A 21,598-nucleotide genomic window follows, 5' to 3' on the forward strand; every position below is an offset into this window, starting at 1 on the left:
CTACCATGTGCAAACCTGCTGAGGGGTAACGGGCACACGTAATCATGTTTAGATTCCTTTCTCAAGAGACGAGGCATAATGCATCATTTGGTTAACAGTTTTCAACTAAAGCAAGTATCTTGCATAAACTATACTCAATAGAGTTGAAAAACCCTACTCAATAAAACTAATTGTTACATTAATTAGATTCATATTGGACTCAGTAAGAGAGGTTGTGATTTGACTGCGTGTTTTCCTCTGATTTTATTCTCATACAATAATGCATGCTTAACTTCCATAAAAATATACTTTGCCTTCAACTTATCACACGGATTCTTTACTCTCACTCTCTCTTAACAGCTACACTTCCTGTGTACTCTTCAAAAAAAACACAGAACCAAGAACTATGAGCAATTCAAAATCCTCATGGATTTGTGCAATTAAAAAATAAATTTTGGTAAAAACTAAGTAAGTAAAAATAAAAATGAAGAATAGATGGGGATCCTGGGTGGCTCAGTCGGTTAAGCATCCGATTCTTGATCTCAGCTCAATCTTGATCTCAGGGTGGTGAGTCACGCCCTGCACTGGGCATCAAGCCTCCTTTAAAAAAATAAAATAATAATAATGATAATTTTAGAACACCTCTGGGCTATTAATCATCAAAGAAATCCAAAAGAATGTGGCATTTAAGTACAACATTTTGTCTACTGAATCAGAAACTTTGAAAAAAGAAAAAGAGGCCCAGGGTGCCTGAGTGGCTCAGTCAGTTAAGCATCCAACTTTCCACCTCGGCTCAGGTAATGATCTCACATTCGTGAGTCCGAGCCCCACATCGGGCTCTGTGCTGACAGCATAAAGCCTGACTGGGATTCTTGTCTCTCTCTGTCTCCGCCCCTCCTCCTGCTCAAGCTCTCTCTCTCCCTCTCTCTCAAATAAAATCAAACATTAAATTAAAAAAGAAAGAAAAGAAAAGATGTCAGTATCTAATACAGGTGAAATTGAGATAAATATAACTATTTTGTGGCACAAAAAAATTGATACAAACTTTTTAGAAAGCTTTATAAAAACCGTTTTTAAAATTATATTCTTTAACACAGTAAACTTGGTGGAACTAGGAAATAACTGACCTGAAACCAGGAAATAACTAAGAAGAAAAATGCAGTTAAGAAAATAGTCACTATCCACAGTAACTATTTATAAGCAAATCATCTAATAAAAATGGGAATGATAAGTAAATTATGTTCTATCAACTCCCTAAGAGCACTACAAAATTGGTTAAACATTTAATAATTTCATATTTAATCCATTCATTAAATTTTTTGAAAACATAGTCAAAAAACTCAAATAAGAACATATAAGCCAATCATATTCTCACCACTAAGTAATTACTACAGCTAAAATTGACACGTGCTTTCTCCTATGTGACACACATTTTTGGCAGAATTAGTGTTATGTCATATGCGTAATTTTATTGTTAAGAAATTACATTGTTTTTAATATTTTATAATTATTAATAGTTTTACAATGCCACAATAAGCACCAGTGCGTTAGGTCTCAGGTTATTTTTTTAGGATAAACTCCTGGAAGAATCACTAAATTAGTTAAGTATGGACAGTCTAGTAATTTGTACTCCCAATCAGTGAGAAGGAATATGAGATCAGACTTTCTTTTAATTTTTTTTTAAGGTTTATTTTTGAGAGAGAGAGAGAAGCAGAGTTGGGGGAGGGGCAGAGAGAGAGGGAGACACAGAATCTAAAGCAGGCTCCAGGCTCTGAGCTGTCAGCACAGAGCTCAACGCGGGGCTTGACCTCCCGGATTGCGAGATCATGACCTGAGCTGAATTCAGACAGTTAACCAACTGAGCCACCCAGGTGCCCCTGAATTGTTGGATTTTTTTAAAAAGCAGAGTGCAAATTTTAAAAAGTGCTATAATGAAGAGAGTATATATGAACAAAAAGGAAAAGAGAATACAAAAGTAATTTTCTTTTTAAAAATTTCATTTAATGTTGTTTCACACAAATTATATTGTTTCACAATTTAAACTACTATCCATGGGCTAGCTTCAACGAAAGCTATTATTCTCAGCACTCATTTCACGAGAATAGAATCCTTAAAGATTCATACCAAAAAACATACTTCAGAAACATAGCTAAATTCTTATTTCCATGGTATTTTCACTCCAGCGATAACAGAGTATTAATTCTGACCTACATACTAATTATCTTCCAGAAGGAATGCCACTCCCAGTCACAATGCTGCTTTCCTTGTAAACTGGTTTTTGTTTAGCTGTGACCCTCAACAGATCATCCTTAATCCGACTGAAAACATAAGACAGCCCATTATAATGTTCTCCCTAGTTGTTTATGTTGTAAATTTTTCATAAAACAAGTATATTCATATTTTAAAAATCACAGCCAAGAGCTGCTCCTAAGAAAGGGCATCTCATTTTTAAATATTTCCCTAGTATTACAACCACGTGCTATTTCCCACAGCAGTACGATGATCAAGTCTCCCAACACGCTACCAAATTTATCCCTACTAAGAGAAATAAAATTCCATTTTAAATACAATAATTCCTTTGCTTAAAGTACTACAACAAAGATACTTTGGGAGAGTAACATGTGTGGGGCGAACTGACTGACCAGTAACCACCGGAATGCAAGGCAGGCTGTGCTAAAGCACAGGGTCCCAGAACACACTAAGACTGACTGCAGAAGGGCAGTGGGGAGGAGGGTGCGAAGACAGAGGCTACCTTGGCGGGCACCACTTTGTTCTCACAGATAGCACTTACACCAGGTCCCTTAACAAAACACTAAATAAAATATGCACAATTAATTCCCAATGGTCAATTTAATGTTCAACTACAAGCAAAACAGCATAGGGGAAGGGATATGCACTATGACGTCAGTCAAGTCTGATTTCCCAACCCATCTCTGCCACCAACTGGCCACGAGGATGACAATGTCCCGATCCACCAAAGCAGAGGATACCTGTAAGTCACGACTTAGCATGGTGTCCGACGCGCCAGAAGCATTCAAGAACGTTTGTTGACTGGATGGACAGACAGGTGGAACTCCTTTGAGGATTACTTGCGGAATTACTACTACTATGAGTTCTATTCTGTGCTGGGCTGAAAACACAGAATCCCACCTTCAATAATTTTATAGCTACTTGTAAATAGGTGTAACAACATGGGAAACAACAAATAGAAAATAGTAAGCTATTCATTCCATGTATCCAAAAGTTACTTAGCTGAAAATTCAACTGTATGTGATAAAGAACCAGAGAATAGTTGTTTGTTGTTGTTGTTGTTTAAAGACTACAGGACAGTCATGATAGAAGTATACAAGCAAATTTGGACCTAAAATAATTCATGTCTGGAAACTCATCATAAAGAAATAACCCTAAAGGGAAGAAGGGGATGGAGAAGTTGTCTAAATAAAAGATGTTCACTGTAGTATCATGCATAAAACAGGAAAAATTAGAAATAACTTTAAAACTGAACAATAAAGGAATACCTGGCTTCTTTCGGTTTTTATCACTGATACAGCTGACATACAATGCTGTAGTCCTTTCAGGTGCACAACAGAGTGATTTGACAGTTCTCTACATTATTCAGCGCTCACCGTTAAGTGTAGACAGCCCCATACAGGGCTCCACACTAAGCAGGAGCCTGCCCGAGACTCTCTCTCTTCCTCCTCCTCTCCCCAACTCACACTCAATCTAAACGTAAAATTTTTTAAAAATAGTAACTAAAGGGGCGCCTGGGTGGCTTAGTCGGTTAAGCGTCCGACTTTCGCTTAGGTCATGATCTCGCGGTTCGTGGGTTCGAGCCCCGGGTCGGGCTCTGTGCTGACTGCCAGCTCAGAGCCTGGAGCCTGTTTCAGAGTCTGTGATTCCCTCTCTCTCTGACCCTCCCCTGCTCACGCTGTCTCTCTCTCTCTCCTAGAAATAAATAAAAACATTAAAAAAAAAATTAAAAAAAAAATAGTAACTAAAATGTTCATAGTCTCCAAAGCAGTCTACAGATTCAATAATATCTCAATCAAAATTTCAAGGGCATTTTTCACAGAAATAGAAGAAAACCATCTCCAAATTTGTATGGAACCATAAAAGACCCTAAAAAGTCAAAGCAATTTTGAGAAATAAAGCTGTAGGCATCATACTTCTTGATTTCAAACTGTATTAGAAAGCTATAGTACTCAAAACAGTAAGTTTTTATGCCTGCATAAAAACAAACACACAGGCCAATGACACACAATTGAGAACCCAGAAATAAACATACAGATATAGAGTCAACTATACTATCAAACTAAAAAGTTTCTGCACAGCCAAAGAAAAATCAACAAAATGAAAAGGCAACCCACAGAACAGGAAGAAAATGTGCAAACTATGTATCTGATAAGGAGCTGATATTCAAAATATATACGGAATTCATACAAATGAACAGCAAAAAAGCAAATTACCTAATCAAAAAATGGCAAAGGGTTTGAATAGGCATTTTTCCAAAGAAGACACACAAATAGCCAACAGATCTATGAAAAGGTGCTTATTAACATCAACGAATCATCAGGGAAATGCAAATCAAAACCGCAACAAAATAACTTCATGTGTGTTCGGATGACTATTACCAAAAGAACAAGATAACAGATGTTGGCAAGAACATGGGGAAAAGGAAACCCTTGTAAAACTGTCGCCAGGAATGTAAATCAGTATGGCCTCTATGGAAAACAGTGTGGAGTTTCCTCAAAAAATTAAAAATAGAGCTACCCTACGATCCAGCAATCCCACTTCTGGGTATATACAAAAAGGAAATGAAAATTGGGTCTGGAGGAGGTATCTGCACCCCCATGCCCACAGCAGCCTTATTCACAAATAGCTAAGATACGAAAGAACCTAAGTGGCTAACTACGGATGACTGGATAATCTAAAAATCTAAAAATGTGTATATGTATATGTGCATATATATACAGTGGAGTATTATTCAGACACACACACATGCTCACAAAGAAAAAAATCCTACCATTTGCCACAACATGGAGGAATCTGGAGGACACGCTTAAGTGAAATAAACCAAAGACAAATACTGTACGATCTCACTTATACAGGAAATCTAAAAAAGTCAAACTCATAGAAACAGAGAGTGGAAAAGTAATTACCAGGGGTTGCCGGTGGAGGGAGAAATGAGGAGGTCTTGGTCAAAGGGCACAAACGTCCAGTTAATAGACAAATAAGTTCTGAGGATCTAGTGTACAAATGGTGATTACAGGTAAAAATACTGTATTTTATACCTGAAATTTGCTGATGGGAGTAGATCTTAAGCGTTTACTCCACATACACACAAAGAATTTGCTAAGGTGAGGTGATGGATACATTAATTAACTTGATTATGGTAATCACTTATAGTGTGTGTGTTGTATATATCTCAAACTATCATGCTGTACGTCTTAAGCATCCACAATTTTGTTTGTCAGTTAGACCTCAATAAAGCTGGAGGAAAAAGGAGAAAGAACATCACATAAGAAATAGGTGAAGGGCGCCGGGGTGGCTCAGTCAGGTAAGCATCCGACTCTTGATCTCAGCTCAGGTCATGATCTCATGGTTTGTAGGATCAAGCCCTACACTGGGCTCCATGCTAACAGCATAGAGCTGCTTGGGATTCTCACTCCCTTTCTCTCTACCCCTCCCCTCCTCAAAATAAATAAATAAACTAAAAAAAAAAAAAAGGTGAGACATTGAAGCATTTTAATACAATTTAAAGCAGAAGCTTAAGGAAATGTGATTACTTTCTTCAACTTTCCTAAGGATGGAAATTGGCACAATTCCAAGGATTGGAAGAGATATTCTGAGTAGCTAAGGAGAAGTGTGTCTAAGGAAAGAAAGTTACAAGGGTGTAGATTTTCACTCAATAATAAAAGTGCTCTAACTCCTTAGTGTTCAACACTGACAGTGAAGTCATAAATTCTCCATCTCTTACATTCAAGCAGAGGACAGAGAGCCTAACGTGAGGGATACTGCAGAGAGCACCTCTGCATCAGAAAGAAGACTGAATAAGAGAATAATCAGCTCCTATCCATCCCTGTGATCCTAAATCTGTTTGCAAAGAAGTCATCACAGGGAAGCAGAGGTGGTTACAAGCTTGGTTCACCAGAAAACAGACTGAAGAGAGAGCGGCAGGACCCTGTCGTGACTGCAGGGGAGCTCAACCTCTCCTGCACCCTTCCCTTCCCCCCAGGGGCGATCCTGACAGCACCCCCCCAATCCACTTCCTGCACACTATCTCCATCTACCCCATGAAACTTGATTTGATTGTAAAATGCTTTTGTTACTATGGACTGTAGTTTTTTGTTGTTTTTAATGCTTATTTATTTTGGGGGCGCCTGGGTGACTCAGTCGGTTAAGCATCCGACTTTGGCTCAGGTCATGACCTCACAGTTCATGGGTTCGAGCCCCGCGTTGGGCTCTGTGCTGACAACTCAGAGCCTGGAGCCTGCTTCCGATTCTGTGTCTCCCTTTCTCTCTGACCCTCCCCTGCTCACGCTGTCTCTCTCTCAGAAAGAAAAAAAATTTTTTTAATGCTTTATTTCTGAGAGAGAGAGAGAATGCACGCACACAAGTGGGGGAGGGACAGGGAGAGAGAGGACGACACAGGCTCCAGGCTCTGAGCTGTCAGTACAGAGCCTGATGCAGGACTCAAACTCACAGACTACAAAATCATTACCTGAGCCAAAGTCAGATGCTGGTTAACCGAGCCACCAGGCGCCCAGCTATGGATTGTAGTTTTTACACTTGATCTTAGCCAGCAGGCCGAGAAGCAATAGGATTGTAGTTTTTAAAAAGTTTAATAAATACTGCTCTAGTTATCCTGATTTCAATATTACCCCATTTTTAATTACTTTACACAAATGCAAATTAGAGATCTTTAATACCTGAGATAGCAAGGTCCTTCCCTCCCCGCCCTTTATTTTTCAAAAATGTTGACATAACTTTAGAATCAGCTTATAAAGTTAAAAATTACATTTGATATTCTGAGGATTAACACTGAATTACTGAATTTGATTAGGATTACATAGATTAATATGAATGTAACTGACATCTTTGATTGAATCAAAATATGGTATTTTCTTTTATTCAGATCATCTTTATGCCATTCAATAGTTGTTGTGTTTTTTTTAAACGGGCTCTTTTGTTTTTTAATGTTTATTTACTCTGAGAGAGAGAGAGAGACAGCATGAGCAGGAGAGGGGCAGAGAGAGAGAGGGAGAGAGAATCGTAAATAGGCTCCATGCCCAGCATGGGGCCCAACCCAGGGCTCAATCTCACCACTGCAAGATCATGACCTGAGCCAATATCAAGAGTTAGAGGCTTAACCGACTAAGTCATCCAGGTGCTCTGCCACTGAATAGTTGTATCATTTATTCATATAGGTCTTATGTGTTTCCTGTTATGTATTTTCCTAACTGTTTTATATCTATGGTTAATATGGGAATGAGACTTTTGGGGGGATAATTTCTAACTGGTTATTAAAAGTGAATAGGATAATATTGATTTTTTTTTAATATTCCTTTTTCTGAGAGAGAGCACATGAGTGGGACAGGAGCAGATGGAGAGGGAGGGAGAGAATCTTAAGCAGCCTCTGTATCTAGCACAGGGCCCAACATGGGGCTCAGTCTCACAACTGTGAGATCGTGACCTGAGCCAAAATCAAGAGTCACCACCCATCACCCCAAAGATAATTGATGTTTTAAATACTACTGTTATAACCAGCCACCTTATTTGAGTCTTTTATTAGTTCTAGTAGTTTACTTCCATTATAATACACAGGGAAATTATGATTTTTCTAATAGACTGTTTATAAACATCTGAAAATTATAGTTTTGACTATACCTTTTCATTTTTTAAAAACTCACAAGCTAGAATTAAATCCCTATCAAATTAACAACAGCATTTTTCCAGAACCAGGAGAGCCCTAAAATTTATATGGAACCACAAAAGACCCCAAATAGCCAAAGCAATCCTGAGAAAGAAAAACAAAACTGGAGGTATCAAAATTCCAGACTTCAGGTTGCATTATAAAACTGTAGTAACCAAAACAGTATGGGACTGGCACAAAAACAGACACAGAGATCAATGGAAAAGAATAGAAAACCCAGAAATAAACCCACAATTACATGGTCAATTAATCTTTGACAAAGGAGGCAAGAATATACAATGGAAAAAAGTCTTTTCAACAAATGGTGTTGGGAAAACTGGGCAGCTACATGCAAAAGAATGAAACCAGACGACTTTCTTATACCATACACACACACACACAAAAAAACCCTCAAAATGGATTAAAGACCTAAATTAAAGACCGGAAACCATAAACTTCCTAAAAGAGAGCACAGATAGTAATTTCTCTGACGTCGTCTGTAGCAACATTTTTCCAGATATGACTCCTGAAGCAATGGAATTAAAGGCAAAAATAAACTACTGGGGCGTATTCAAACTGAAAAGCTTTTGCACAGCAAAGAAACCATTCTGGTGATGCAAACAACTTACTTGAACATGTAATATGTCACTCTTTTTTCTACTACACTGCTAGACTGAGGTTTTTTTTTACATTTAATTTAGCATTTTCATATCTATGTTATAAGTGAAACTGACTTATAATTTATACACATGCTTTGTGCCCTTCTAGTCTACTTTAGTATCACAGTTATATTACTCTTACAAAAGGAGTCAGAAAGTGCTCTACACACCAGAAAAGTGTTATAGGGAAATTTGTTTCTTAAAGATTTAGTAAAATTCACTTATTAAGCCATCTGGGCCTCACATCTGACTATTTTTTCAATTTTTCGTCTAATCATTGACCCATTCAGATTTTCTACCTCTCCATGATTCAAATTAAATCATCCATTTCACCTACATTTTTCACTGTGTGTTATATATATCTATACTCATACGTATGCCACTTTTCTTATCTCTAATGTTCTATAATTGTATATATTCTCTTTTCCCTAACCAAATTCACCAAAGAATTTATGCCATTTGTTGGCCTATTTAAAAAAAAAAAGTTTTTTTATTGTTTAGATTTACTGATTTTTATTTATAAAAATAAAAGCAGAGATTATTTTCTTTCTACTTCAGTGCTATTATTATTAGTACCACTACTATTACTATGAATATTTTGGTTGTTCATTGGGCCCATTGATTTCCTATTTTTCTAATAAATGCATCTTCTCAATACTTTGTTGGCCTCATCACACCAGAACTTTCATCTGATCTCTATTCTTCTTAATTTCCTTGTGAGTCTCCAAAATTTTGTTGCCAAATTTGTCTCTAATCATGTCTGCCTAATTCTCAAGCAGATGTGCTTCATCTTCTAAATTCAGAAACGCTATTTTAAATTTCCATGAACTTTATTGTAAAATCTTTTTTCATACTAGTCTATTATCTAACATCTCCACTACCTCAAATCTTTTTGAAGATACCAACTAACACGTTTTCAGCTTCTCCTGTATAACCCAAAGTCTGCTTCCTCTAGGTCTTTCTTTCATCTTTTCCATGAATGTTGGATGATCCTTTGATATTCATTCACACTTCAGAATAAAAGACTAGCTCAATCAACAAGGGCAGCTAATGCATGTCTCCTGGCTGGCGTTAGGTCTTTCCTTGCGGAGGGGCCCCCGTGGGCTCTGTAGAAGAGGTGTCCAGTGACAGGCTTTGCTTTAGGGTACACGACTGGGAAACAAGCAAGAAGCCAGGTTGGGAGACAAATCCCCAAATAAAGTCTTTCCTCTAAGTGTAAAGGATTTCTGTAGACACTGCCTACGGGAAGGAAGGCTAATGTTGCCTTGCCCCCCACCGCCCGCCCTGCTTTTTGTTGGGGGTGCCCACCCTGACCTTAAGCTCCACTCTGCATCTCTCTCAGATCCCTACACCCACTTGAGTAGCCGGAGGGTCACTGTTATAAATGGAATACTTTAGTTTCTTGAATTTGGCTCTAGGGCCCCTTCCTTTCAGTAGCCGTTAGTCACCGCAAGATCTGCTTTTAATTCCATTTTCTTTTGCACCTGTGTTTTGGGTTGTGATTTTTTTTTTATTTTTATTTTTTATTTCCTTTTGTCAATATAATCCCATCTGTTTCCAATTTTCCAGGAATTCTTCCTAACTTTTGGTCTACTAAAGATAGGCACCTTTCCTGGTTTTCTAGCAGTGTAACAGATTTTCTTTTAGTGTCTGTATTTTGTTATTTTTTTTTTAATTTTTTTAAATATTTTTATTTATTTCTAGGAGAAGGANCACCCAGGCGCCCCTGTATTTTGTTATTTTAAAGGATTTTTGGTAAGAGAGGAGCTGAAGGCCTATGTTCAGGCTGCCATTTTACCCCCCAAATCCAGTTTTTTTACGGAGTTCCTAAATGAAATATTCCTTTGTAATTTAAACTGTTTTATTCAAAGCACCCCTATTAACACTTTGCTAAGGAAAAGAAAAATCACTCTTCTCAACCCTAGATTAGTGAACAAAACAGATTTCTGCTTTTTCAAGTTCCCCAAAAAAAGGGACTACAATCCAGTTAAACATGGCAAGTTCCATGAAAGAAATGACATTTAAGTAATATTTTTCAGAGAGAAAAAAACCACATTTTATAAATATATATATATACACACACATATATATCAAGCATGATAAGAAAGGCAGTCCTAGAGAAAGATATGGTAACTTCTCCAGATTTCAAGTGGAAAGATTTATTCATTTCACTTATAAGGAATCAAGAGTTTGATCCAATAAAAATGCAGTTACAATAAATCAAAAGCCACTAAGGATGTAGCAGCTTGATTTTTCAAACTTGATTCTATTTCCCTAAAAGTGTAAACCCAAACGTATTGCAAGTTACATCCATATCAAATATCAATTCAGTAAGTATTTCATAAGTGTGTAACATAAATCTTTAAAAAAGCAAAAGCAGGGTCACCTGGGTGGCTCAGTCGGTTAAGCGTCTGACTTCGGCTCAGGTCATGATCTAGCAGTGGATGAGTTCAAGCCCGCGGCAGGTACTGTGCTGACTTCTCAGAGCCTGGGGCCTACTTGGATTCTGTGTCTCCCTCTCTCTCTGCCCCTCCCTCACTCACACTCTGTGTGTGCGCCCATGTGCGTGCTGCATGTGTGTGTGTGTGTGTGTGTGTGTGTGTGTCTCAAAAATAAACTATTAAAAAAAAAAAATTTTTTTTTTTAATAGTTTATTTATTTTCGAGACAGAGAGAGGCAGAGCACGAGCGGGGAAGGGGCACAGAGAAGAGGGAGACACAGAAACTGAAACAGGCTCCAGGCTCTGATTTGTCAGCACAGAGCCCGACGCGGGGCTCGAACCCACGAACTACGAGATCATGACCTGAGCCGAAGTTGGATGCTTAACCGACTGAGCCACCCAGGTGCCCCTAAAAAAAATTTTTAAAGGAAGCAAAAGCAGATGAAGATAAGATGTGGGCTGTCTTTTAACAACATGAAATATGAATAAGAAGAAAAATTAATCCTAATTATCCAAATCAATTTCCATATTAAGTTAATGACAGATACTAAGAAATAGTTTAATATTAAGTATCACCTCTTCAGCTCTTAATGTACTGCTATACTCCTTCCCAACCACAGTGAGAGAAGGGAGAGAAGCTAATGTAAATTCCTTTTTTAAAAAACCTATTACTTTAGGTTGTATTAATAGAAGTACTGAAACTAGACCAGAAAACATATACTAGATACTTACAGGTCAATCTTGGCAAGGAAATGCTAGTTTGGCTCGAAATTTTAAAAATCCAGACATTTTACATAAAAACCCAGGATTCGGTTTGTCGTGAACGACCAGAAAAGTGGACAAATCCAGCCCCACGCCCGCACGCGCCAGCCGTCCCCGGGAGCCAGCGGCGTGCTGGAAGATGTAACCACCGGCTGTGTGGGGAGGAAAAAACCACCAAAGCCCTGATCTGTGGCACTCGCCTAGGTGCCAGTGCCCCCACCATGGCTGAGGACGAGTTTCCAACACGATATCCCAGCCGAGATGCGCACAGCCGCTGCTCAGCAGCCGGCTCAACAGTGGCTGGAGCTGGGTGGCGGCTGCCTCCCGTTAAGGGCCCGGCGCCTGTGTTCTCCAGGACTCCCTCCTCGCTGTGGCCGCCCACCTGGCACCGGTCTGTCCTCCACCCCCTCTATTCCCTGCACCCTAGAGAACTCCAGACCAAGCTGCTGGCAGCACCAGGTACACCATGCCCAGATCACACACAAAAATCATTGCTTAGGTCCCAGGGTGCCTGGACGGGGAGGGGAGGTCAGTCGGTTATGCGTCTGACTTTAGCTCAAGTCATGATCTCAAGGTTCGTGAGTTTGAGCCCCGCGCTGAGGAGCCAGGGGCGTCAGAGTAGGCAGTGACTCGCAACAGTGAGGTTAGAAGACACACTCAACAAAGACTGGCTGCAGGTTCTGGGGGTGCGTGGACAGGACCCCGATTAGAGCAGTGATTCTCCACATGCAGAGAGGGAAAGCGAGAGCCCCCAAAGAACGTGCTGGGAAGCAAAGGGGGACGCCGAGGAAGATGGGCATCAAATGAAAAGACTAAGTACTTCACCCGAGGATTTCCGGCTCTGACATGTTAAACTGAATCGCAAACGACTTATCAAAATAGCTCATTACATCTTCATGTGTATTAAGGGAAAGTGTGGGTTTCTAAAGATTGCGAAATATTGGGTTAAAAGAAACATAATAAACCATCCTCAAGAGGCTAAAGAGCTATTCAGTGGAAGAATCTATTTCCAACATCCATTATGCTAATTAACAAGCCATTATTTTCACCAGTGGAGATCCATTTCTAACATGTATTATGCTAATTTGAGTTGATAGGGAAGTACAAAACTAGCAGCGACATTGAGGGCCGCCCTACTGACCCTGGGAGGCAACCTTTGATGAAAGTCGGGGACCACACCCAGCGTGTCTCAAGTTAGCATAAAAATACTATCCCGCCTCATGTTTTAGGAACCTTTTAAAAGTAAAATAAACTTCAGAGAGATGGTATTTTCAATGCCACTGTTCACAAAAGGGAAAAACTGAAAGCACAAAGCATATTATTAATGACTCCAACCTTTAGAAAGGGCAGTAAATTCAGTCCTTATTTTGAAAATCAAAAGGCTTGGGAACAGGGAGTCAGAGGAGGCAGCTCCCCAAAGCCCCGTGATTCCCTGCGCTGGAGTACACTGCACCCCCACCACCACCCCAGCAGCAGCTGCCACTCAGTTATTAACCGCTCCTCTGACAATCCTAGCGTGGGACTGCACACGAAGGCACTGGGAAGAGAGACGCAGGGCAAGTTTTTTTTGTTTTTATTTTTTGCACTTTAATCTTGCATTAGGCAACCAACTTTTCCAAGCTTAATTTTTTGCTCTGACACGTCCCACTCAGCCTCCTGCGAAAGTTCCTGTCATAACCATCAAATGAAAACGTTTGGCAAACTATTACCAAGTGGAAGACGGTACTCCTTTCGATCTGTACACTATTAGTAGTAATAGTGATCATTGTAATGAGTCATTTTTGCTAGTGTCAAAAAAATTAATTCCTTAGAGATGAGCCTTTTACTACAGCAGTTACTTTACTACTAACAGATGTCTATAAAATGCCAACCACATGCATCAAATGGCGCGTGCTTGGAATACAAAGTGGTACGCCACAGGACCCTTGCCTTGATCAAGTCTAGGACCTAACAGACTGCAAGGATCTTAGGTCAGCAAACGTGGCCACCCACTCGCTGCCACGTCTCTTCTACAGTGACTGATCAGTGGTTATCTCTTCTTTGCTTGAACACTTTAGCAATAAGGGGTCTTTATTCAGTGAGCCCACCCATGCCACTCAGTTATTCGGTGAGCCCACCCACGCCATTCAGGTACTCGGTGAACCCACCCACACCACTCAGTTACTCGGTGAGCCCACCCACGCCACTCAGTTACTCGGTGAGCCCACCCATGCCATCAGACCCTCGTAACTGGAAGAGATTTCCTGGGAAAGAAAGCTCCACGTAAAGAGAAGTTCTAGGGGGGCCCTGGGGGGCTCCCTTGGTTAAGTGCAGGACTATTGATTTCGGCTCAGGTCATGATCTCGTGGTTTGTGACATGAAGCCTAGCAGAGGGCTCTGCACTGACAGTGCGGAGCCTGCTTGGGATTCTAGCTCTCCCTCGCTCTCTGCCCCTCCCCCACTTGTGTGGGCGCACTCTCGCTCTTTCTCACAATAAATAACTTAAAAAAAAAAAAGTTGTGTGGCAGTGAGCATCTGAGTCATGGACACACGTGAGAAAGCAGAGGCCTGTGGCTCCTGAGTACGTGCTCCCACTACCCTCAACACTTCCGTGATTGTTCCTACTCGATATTCACGAAATGCTATTTTCACTGGTCAGGAAACATTTTCCAAAGAAAACATCTTTGCTAACTTACTAGTGGAGGCAGTATAAACAGAAGTTTTGTGTACGTGTATGCATGTGTATATACACACGCTTTCATTCAATCACAGGCATTCAGTCCAGTCCCTGATGCTCTCCCTCTGAGGAGGCATACAGAGAAAACTTAAGGGCTTAGGCTTCGGAGTCCAGCTACTTGACTTCAAATCTCAGCACTGCCACTACCAGTTAAGGACCCTTATTTATTAGTGTAATAAAGTACTACAATTAGTATTCAAATTACTTAAACCACATAAGCCTCCATTCCCTTCTCTAGGAAATGGGACTAATCATAACACCTTCTTAACAGGGTTTTCATGAGAACAAAATGAGATAATACAGTGATTAAACTGAGTTCCACAGACAAAGCTCAGAGGTGCATGAGCAATTTTTCCTTGTGTTGTTATTTCAAAGATAATCTTTTTAAAAGTCTGACATAAGTAGGAGCACCTGGGTGGCCCACTTGGTAGAAACATGTGATTCTTGTTCTCCAGAGTTGAGTCCCACACCAGGTATAACGTTTACTTTTAAAAAAAAGAAAATCTGGGGCTGGGGGCGGGGGCGGAATCTGACACAAGCATATTCTGAATCAGACACCTATGATACAACCAGGTTTACTGCCACAGGATTTCAGGGACGTTTGCATTTCTTCCTCGTCTAATGAGGAAAGGACAGAAGGAAGTCTAATATGAAATTGAAACATTTGCACTAGGAGAAAATCAACTTAGATCACCACCATCTGTGCAATGAAGTACTTGACAAGAGCTTGCAAAGATCAATGTGGGGAGGAACCGCCAGAGGATGCAGAAGACACAGGGCAGTGCAGGCGCCCTGACGTAAGAGGCAGCCCCAGCGAGGCAGCAGAGCCTCACTAGGGGACCAGGCTGCAGGGGTCACAGATCACCACCCACTGTGTCACAGCTAACTTTTACGGCTGTATTTAAATTATAAATTCATATTCTGGTTATGAAATTGTACACGAACTAATACATAAAGATTTTATGCCTAGTATTATACTTATATATTTAAGTCACATTTTAATAAAGATAACCATATTGTGATTATGCAAGAGAAGGCTCTCATTTGTAAGAAATACATTTACGTAGGAGTAAAGCGGCATGACACGTCCAACTCTCAAGGGTTTGAGGAAAAATAATCTGCACATATATGTACACGTATGTTTGTGTCAATAGATGCACATATATACGAGAGAGATGGTGACAAAGGAAGTGGTGCAAAATATAAATGGTGAATGGGGTTAAAGAATACATGAGAGCCAAGGAATTCCAACACCTGACACTTAGGAGAACCCAGCCCCTCCTTCTTCAAGATCCAGATCCAGAATTTCCCCAAAGAGCATAATTAGACCACTGACTCTCGGCTGGGAGAAGGGACCCACCATCAGAACTACGGGGTCAGGCGTCCTCAGAATGCTAACCAACACCCCCCTTCCTCTCTTTGGGAATCGCTGCCACAGTGCACCACTGTCACGGATGGAAAAGCTTGGTATCCCTCTCAGGTGTTTTAAGATACAAAGGATAAAAATAACTAATGCAATAAAGCAAAACCATCAAATTGGGTTACAAATGATCAGATGGGTGTCCACTCAATCGGTACTACTAGGAGGTGGTACAGCTCAGAGCACACTTTAGGGAACAGGGTGGAGCTGATTAGATTTAACCAAAGGGGAGTAACCATTTTCTTGAGCCTTGACTCTAAAATTTGGGAACAACATAGCCTGAGAATAGGGAAGAACTGTGTCTAATGGAACAGTCACGTCTGCTCACAACTGGTGTGCCAAGACCCTCCCCCCACCGTCCTCTTGAAAGAGAGCCGATGATGTCATTCCTGTCTAGTCACCGATATACTCTAGCAAGTCTGAATGCTCTGGCTCACTGTATTTTCATGACCCATGTGTTAGTCAAGTCTTCCCAGCGCCTAAGTGGAGGAGCCAGCAGCAAATTTATCCAACAAAAGAGATATAAACCAAATCGTGTTTTTTCAAGTGCATTCATTAGTGAATCTTAAAGTCTATTTCATGAGTCATGACCAACTTTCATAAAAACAAAGCAGGATATAAAGAACAAAACAGGCATATCTCAATGCAGTCAGGGTAATTTTTGTTTTGTGAAGCTTTTGTATCACCGATGTCAATATATCAGTACAATACAAATACTTTTCTACTCTGTGCCGTGGTCAAAAATGTTTGAAGCCACCCTAACAGATGGAAAAACGACAGGAAAAACAAGAGGAAGAGGAGAGAGGAAGAAAGAGACAAACAAATCAGGAGTAGATCCAGCCGATTTGCTCAAAGCAAAGTGTGGCTTAAAGCCCCCGTAAGCTGTGCACACAGCAACCAGTTTACTGATGCAGAGGCTGGTCATGATCTTGCAAGAAGGAAATTTACCTGAGACAACAGTACCTGAGTGCAACTGATCATCAGGTTATAATGAATCAGACAGGCTTTTTTTCCATTTTAAGGCAAAATAGACCACAACTTATATACTTGAAAGTATCCCATGCATCTGGGGGTCATCAGTCCCCCCCATAAGAAAAGCTTCTACTCCTGACGGTGATTTAGAAGGATTACAGTAACTTACACTTCACCATTTAGTCAACTTGTGGTGAACTTCACCAAGTGAGGAGCTCGTGAATTTCTAAGAGCAAGTGGGTGCAGCAGCAACCTTGCAAAGGCTGCCTTCTCTTCCTTTTCTTCCCACTTCAATCACACCTATGCCACTTTTTCTGATCATTTGCAAGCTCATCAGAGTGGATCCAAAGTGCTAGTCCCTTCACCAAAATCCTTAAAACCAAAATTACTCATTTCTTAAAATTATTTTTTAATCTTTATTTACTTTAGAGAGAGAGCACGCATGCACAAGCAGGGGAGGGACAGAGAGAGGGGGACAGAGGATCCAAAGCAGGCTCCGCGCTGACAGCAGCAAGCCCAACATGGGTCGTGAACTCACCAACCACAAGATCATGACCTGAGCCAAAGACAGAGGCTCAACTGACTGAGGTATCCAAGTGCCCCTCAAAATTATTCTGATCTCAGGGAAGAGTCAGCAGATAGAAGGTCTGGTCATCAGAAGCCACATGAACAAAAGTACCAAACATATTTTGTAAAAATCACAATAAAATGAAGTATCCTGTTAAAGACGGACCAAAGTGCTGTTCTAATAACATACATCAGTGTGTAAGTGTCCTGTCCTCAAATTTTGTTCACTTTTGACGACTGAAAATAGACCTGGAAAAAGGCTGGGGTCTTCCCAGCATTAATTACGAAGTGAAAGAAGAGGTTGCTCCAGCACAGGGGAAACGGGCGATCTCATGTTGTATTTTCGGTAAGTACCTTCCAGGATTACCTTGGGTGCTGATTAAATCAATGTCTCATGAGCAGTGGAATGATTATTTTAAGTAAATGTACTCCTTGTAGGCCATCAGGATAAGTGACTATTGTGTTACTACAAAACCACCATTTCACTATTGACTTCAGCTCTACAGTGTACCATTGAGATATTTCTTTTAACTTCTGCCGGTAGACATAATGAAGCCTTAAGGCTATCAGGTATTATAGACCCGAGTCCTAATAGGTACTGTTCTCTTCAAAATACTCAAACAATAACATCTTCAAAAATGCCTAAGTTTTCAGGTCTCCATGAGCAAAAGAAGAGAATCATTTAGGTCACCTACAGGAGTCGGGAAACCGATCTGAAGTAGTAGGACATTTTTCTGTTTGTAATAAGACACCCAAATCAGATTACATACACAAGACTTTTTTAAATTGTTGAGGAGAATGTGAAGTGTAAGAGCAATTTACAACAAAAGCCAAAACAGAATTAATCTGGGGCAGAGAGAGCTGATTCAGGCTGAACAAGCCCAAGTAGGTCTTAAGAAATCTACTGGAAGACTCTGAACTTAACGCTCAAGTTTGCCTATAAATAGAACACATTTTCACATACTTACATGACTAGACAATAGACAATACAACGAATGCCTGGTGTTTGAGCTCTGTGCTCCTATGGCTGATGATGCACAGAGCACCATAGGAAAAAGTTTCTCAAAAAAATGTGGCCTGATGTTAATAATAACGATTACAGACCTCTTTGGACTTTTTCCCTCTTCTTTAAATGTAAAAACTGATCCTGAGAAACTGAAATCATTCCAGAGGGATTCCAGAATCATGCGAGAGTCCAAAGAAGAATATTGCAGAATGAAGTAAGTCTCATCTGCGATCGTTCTGGCCTTGAACGTGCATATACCCTTACTCTGCAAATAATTAACGGCTGTGTTGAACGCAGGAAGAAGGTAAGAATTCTTCTCTCCCTCGGCATTATCATTCCGTTTCTGTCACCAGGTTTGCTCAGTCTCCCCCCTTCTATGCACTTTATAGCTGCGAGTGTGTAAGTTCCTAAGTTCCATAAAGACAATGGCTGTCCCCAGTTCATCCATGCGCCCCTTTTACAGAAGGATTCAAGCACTGTTCACTCAATTGGTAACTATGCAGGTCTCCAGTCTGAACATAGTGACCCTGAAGCTGGGCTCCAGGATTGAACCTGAGAAGGTAGCAGAAAAAGAGAAGAAACTTTTACTCTCTACATCCAGGACACAAAGGGCCGCCTCAAGGTCATTACTTCTACTTTTCATTTGTATAAACATTATCTTGTTTTACTGATCGTAACTAAATGTTGGCATTATAAAACAGAAATTAAAAATACGGTCTAGGGGCAGCTGGGTGGCTCAGTTGGTTAAGCGTCCGACTTCGGCTCAGGTCATGATCTCACAGGTCGTGGGTTCAAGCCCCACATGGTACTGTGCTGACAGCTCCCTCTCTCTGTCCCCCTCCCCCACGCTGTCTGTCTCTCAAAAATGAATAACCTTTAAAAAATGTTTTTTAAATACTGTCTAATAAAGTATAAAAACTTCTAAATTAACTATATTCATACTTAATGAAGCTTGTAACTAGCTATTCAAGTCAGTAGCATGCATTGCAATCTTAGAGGCACAAAGGAGCTTTTTGTGATTTAGATAAAAGCCCATAGCCTGAGTTGCCTCTCTCTAGCTTAGTGTCCCTGGGAACAACACATAACATCCCTGAGCTTCAATTTCCTTAGGAAGGGATATTTATACCACACCAAGGGGTAGTTACATTGCCTTAACAATCCAAAACCTAAATAAATGTAAATTATGTAAGAGATTAAAAAAAAAAACAACCATCTAATTATTATCTCATCCAATCACTAGTCTAAAGATAACCTTGTGTGAGTGTTGGTAGTAGGAGAGGGTGGGAAGGCCCAGGCACGCTGACAATACAGAGGACTAGAATAAGCCCCACAAGCCAACAAAAGTGCCCAGAGAGTACAGAACATGGCAGTCCCCACCAGGAACTAAGAGCTAAGATAAGCACTATCTATACAATAGCCCATTTAATCCTCACAAATACTTTGTGTTATTTCATGTTAGTAATGATGAAACTGAGGCTTAGAAAAATAAGAGTCCTAACCAGTAAACAGGCAGAGCTTACATTTTAAGAACATGCACTTTCCAGCCTGCCAATTCATTAAGAATTAAATTGGAAAGTAGGACAACTTTAAGAATTTATAGTCTATAATGTATGTTAGCCAATGTGACAATAAATTATTTTTTTAAAAATCTGTAAAGAACTTATCAAAGTCAACACCCAAAAGACAAATAATCCAGTGAAGAAATGGGTGAAAGACATGAACAGACACTTTTCCAAAGACGACATCCAGATGGCTAACAGACACATATAAAGATGCTCAACATCATTCATCATCAGCGAACTACAAATCAAAACCACAATGAGACACCACCTCACACCGGTCCAAAGAGCTAAGATTACCAACGCAGGAAACAACAGAAGTTGGTGAGGATGTGAAGAAAGGGGAACCCTTTTGCATTGTTGGTGGGAATGCAAACTGGTACAGCCACTCTGGAGAACAGTATGGAGGTTCCTCAAAAAATTAAACATAGAACTACACTTATGACCCAGCAAATGCACTACCAGGTTTTTAGCCAAAGGATACAAAAAGTACAAAAATGCTGATCTGAAGGGGCACATGCACCCCAATGTTTATAGCAGCCCTATCAATAACAGCCAAAGTATGAAAAGAGCCCAAATGTCCATCAACGGATGAATGGATGAAGACAATATAGTATGTGTGTGTATAGTGGATTACTCAGCAATCAAAAAGAAGGAAATCTTGCCGTTTGCAACAATGTGGATGAATCTAGAATGTATTATGCTAAGCAAAGTAAGTCCATTAGAGAAAGACAAATATCATATGAGTGCTTAGGAAAAGAAAACTTTGTTCTCACATAAAAGTCATTCTTGAAAATACTGTTAGGCAAGCAATTTTAACTTTGAACAAGAACTTATTTAAAAACTTACTAAAAACCTTAGGCTCAGCAGGAAAACCACTTTCACACATCACGGAATAACCTCATGGAGAACAATGTCATGTTCTTTCCCCTGTCCCCCAGCACGAGTCGATTTTCCTCCCAATATTTGCTCTTTCTCACTCATGCAAATGAATTTTCAAGATTCTTCTCCATCACATGCACTACATACTACCTATGACAGGAACGACCTTGGAGAATTTTTTTCCACCTCTAGTTCTCTGCTGGTCAATCCATCTGTTGGGCAACACGTATTTACCTAAACTTCCAGAGTCCGTAAGGGTCTCTTAAGGACTATCTTCATTCAAGAGCCGGGAAGCCAGGAAGGACAGAACTTCCTAGAGTTAACCCATAGGGCCGCGGTACCCAAAGATGACATTTACAAGACTTACATGTTCTAGCACTTGAAAATAAAAAGGAGAACACTAAGCTGTCCTGAGAACAACCCAAGTTAACTGCACATAACCGTAAAACCATGTGGAGAAACACGAGAGTCTATTATAATGCGGAAGACACGGAGAAACAGGTAAAAAACACTTTAAAACAGGTTTCCGACTTACGTTTCTCATCATCAGCGTGCACCAGAGATGCCGCCCTTGACAAAACATCCAACGGCGTCTCCATTTCTGGTTGGAGCCTAGAAGGAAAAAAAAAAGAGAGAGAGAAAACAATTTAAAGAGAATTCAAAGGGCTCTCTAAGAATTCTGGTAGTTAAAAATTAGAATGCTCCCCCCCACCCCCCGAAAAAA

The 21,598-nt window shown here is 40.2% G+C and overlaps 1 long non-coding RNA gene across 1 annotated transcript in view; it reads right to left on the reverse strand.

The window, feature by feature from the left end:
• Window positions 1–224: 224 nt before the first annotated feature.
• The window catches only part of LOC144221186 (uncharacterized), a 36,164-nt gene continuing 14,790 nt past the window's right edge, over window positions 225–21,598 (reverse strand). Inside the window, exons 2-3 of the long non-coding RNA XR_013331979.1 lie at window positions 21,410–21,486; window positions 225–579 (exon numbers count right to left, since the gene is read on the reverse strand). This is a non-coding gene — a long non-coding RNA (uncharacterized LOC144221186). The remainder of the gene's footprint in view (window positions 580–21,409; window positions 21,487–21,598) is intronic.

This window comes from Crocuta crocuta, unplaced genomic scaffold (assembly GCF_008692635.1).
Source record: "Crocuta crocuta isolate KB4526 unplaced genomic scaffold, BGI_CrCroc_1.0 scaffold69-1, whole genome shotgun sequence".
Taxonomy (NCBI): Eukaryota; Metazoa; Chordata; class Mammalia; order Carnivora; family Hyaenidae; genus Crocuta; species Crocuta crocuta.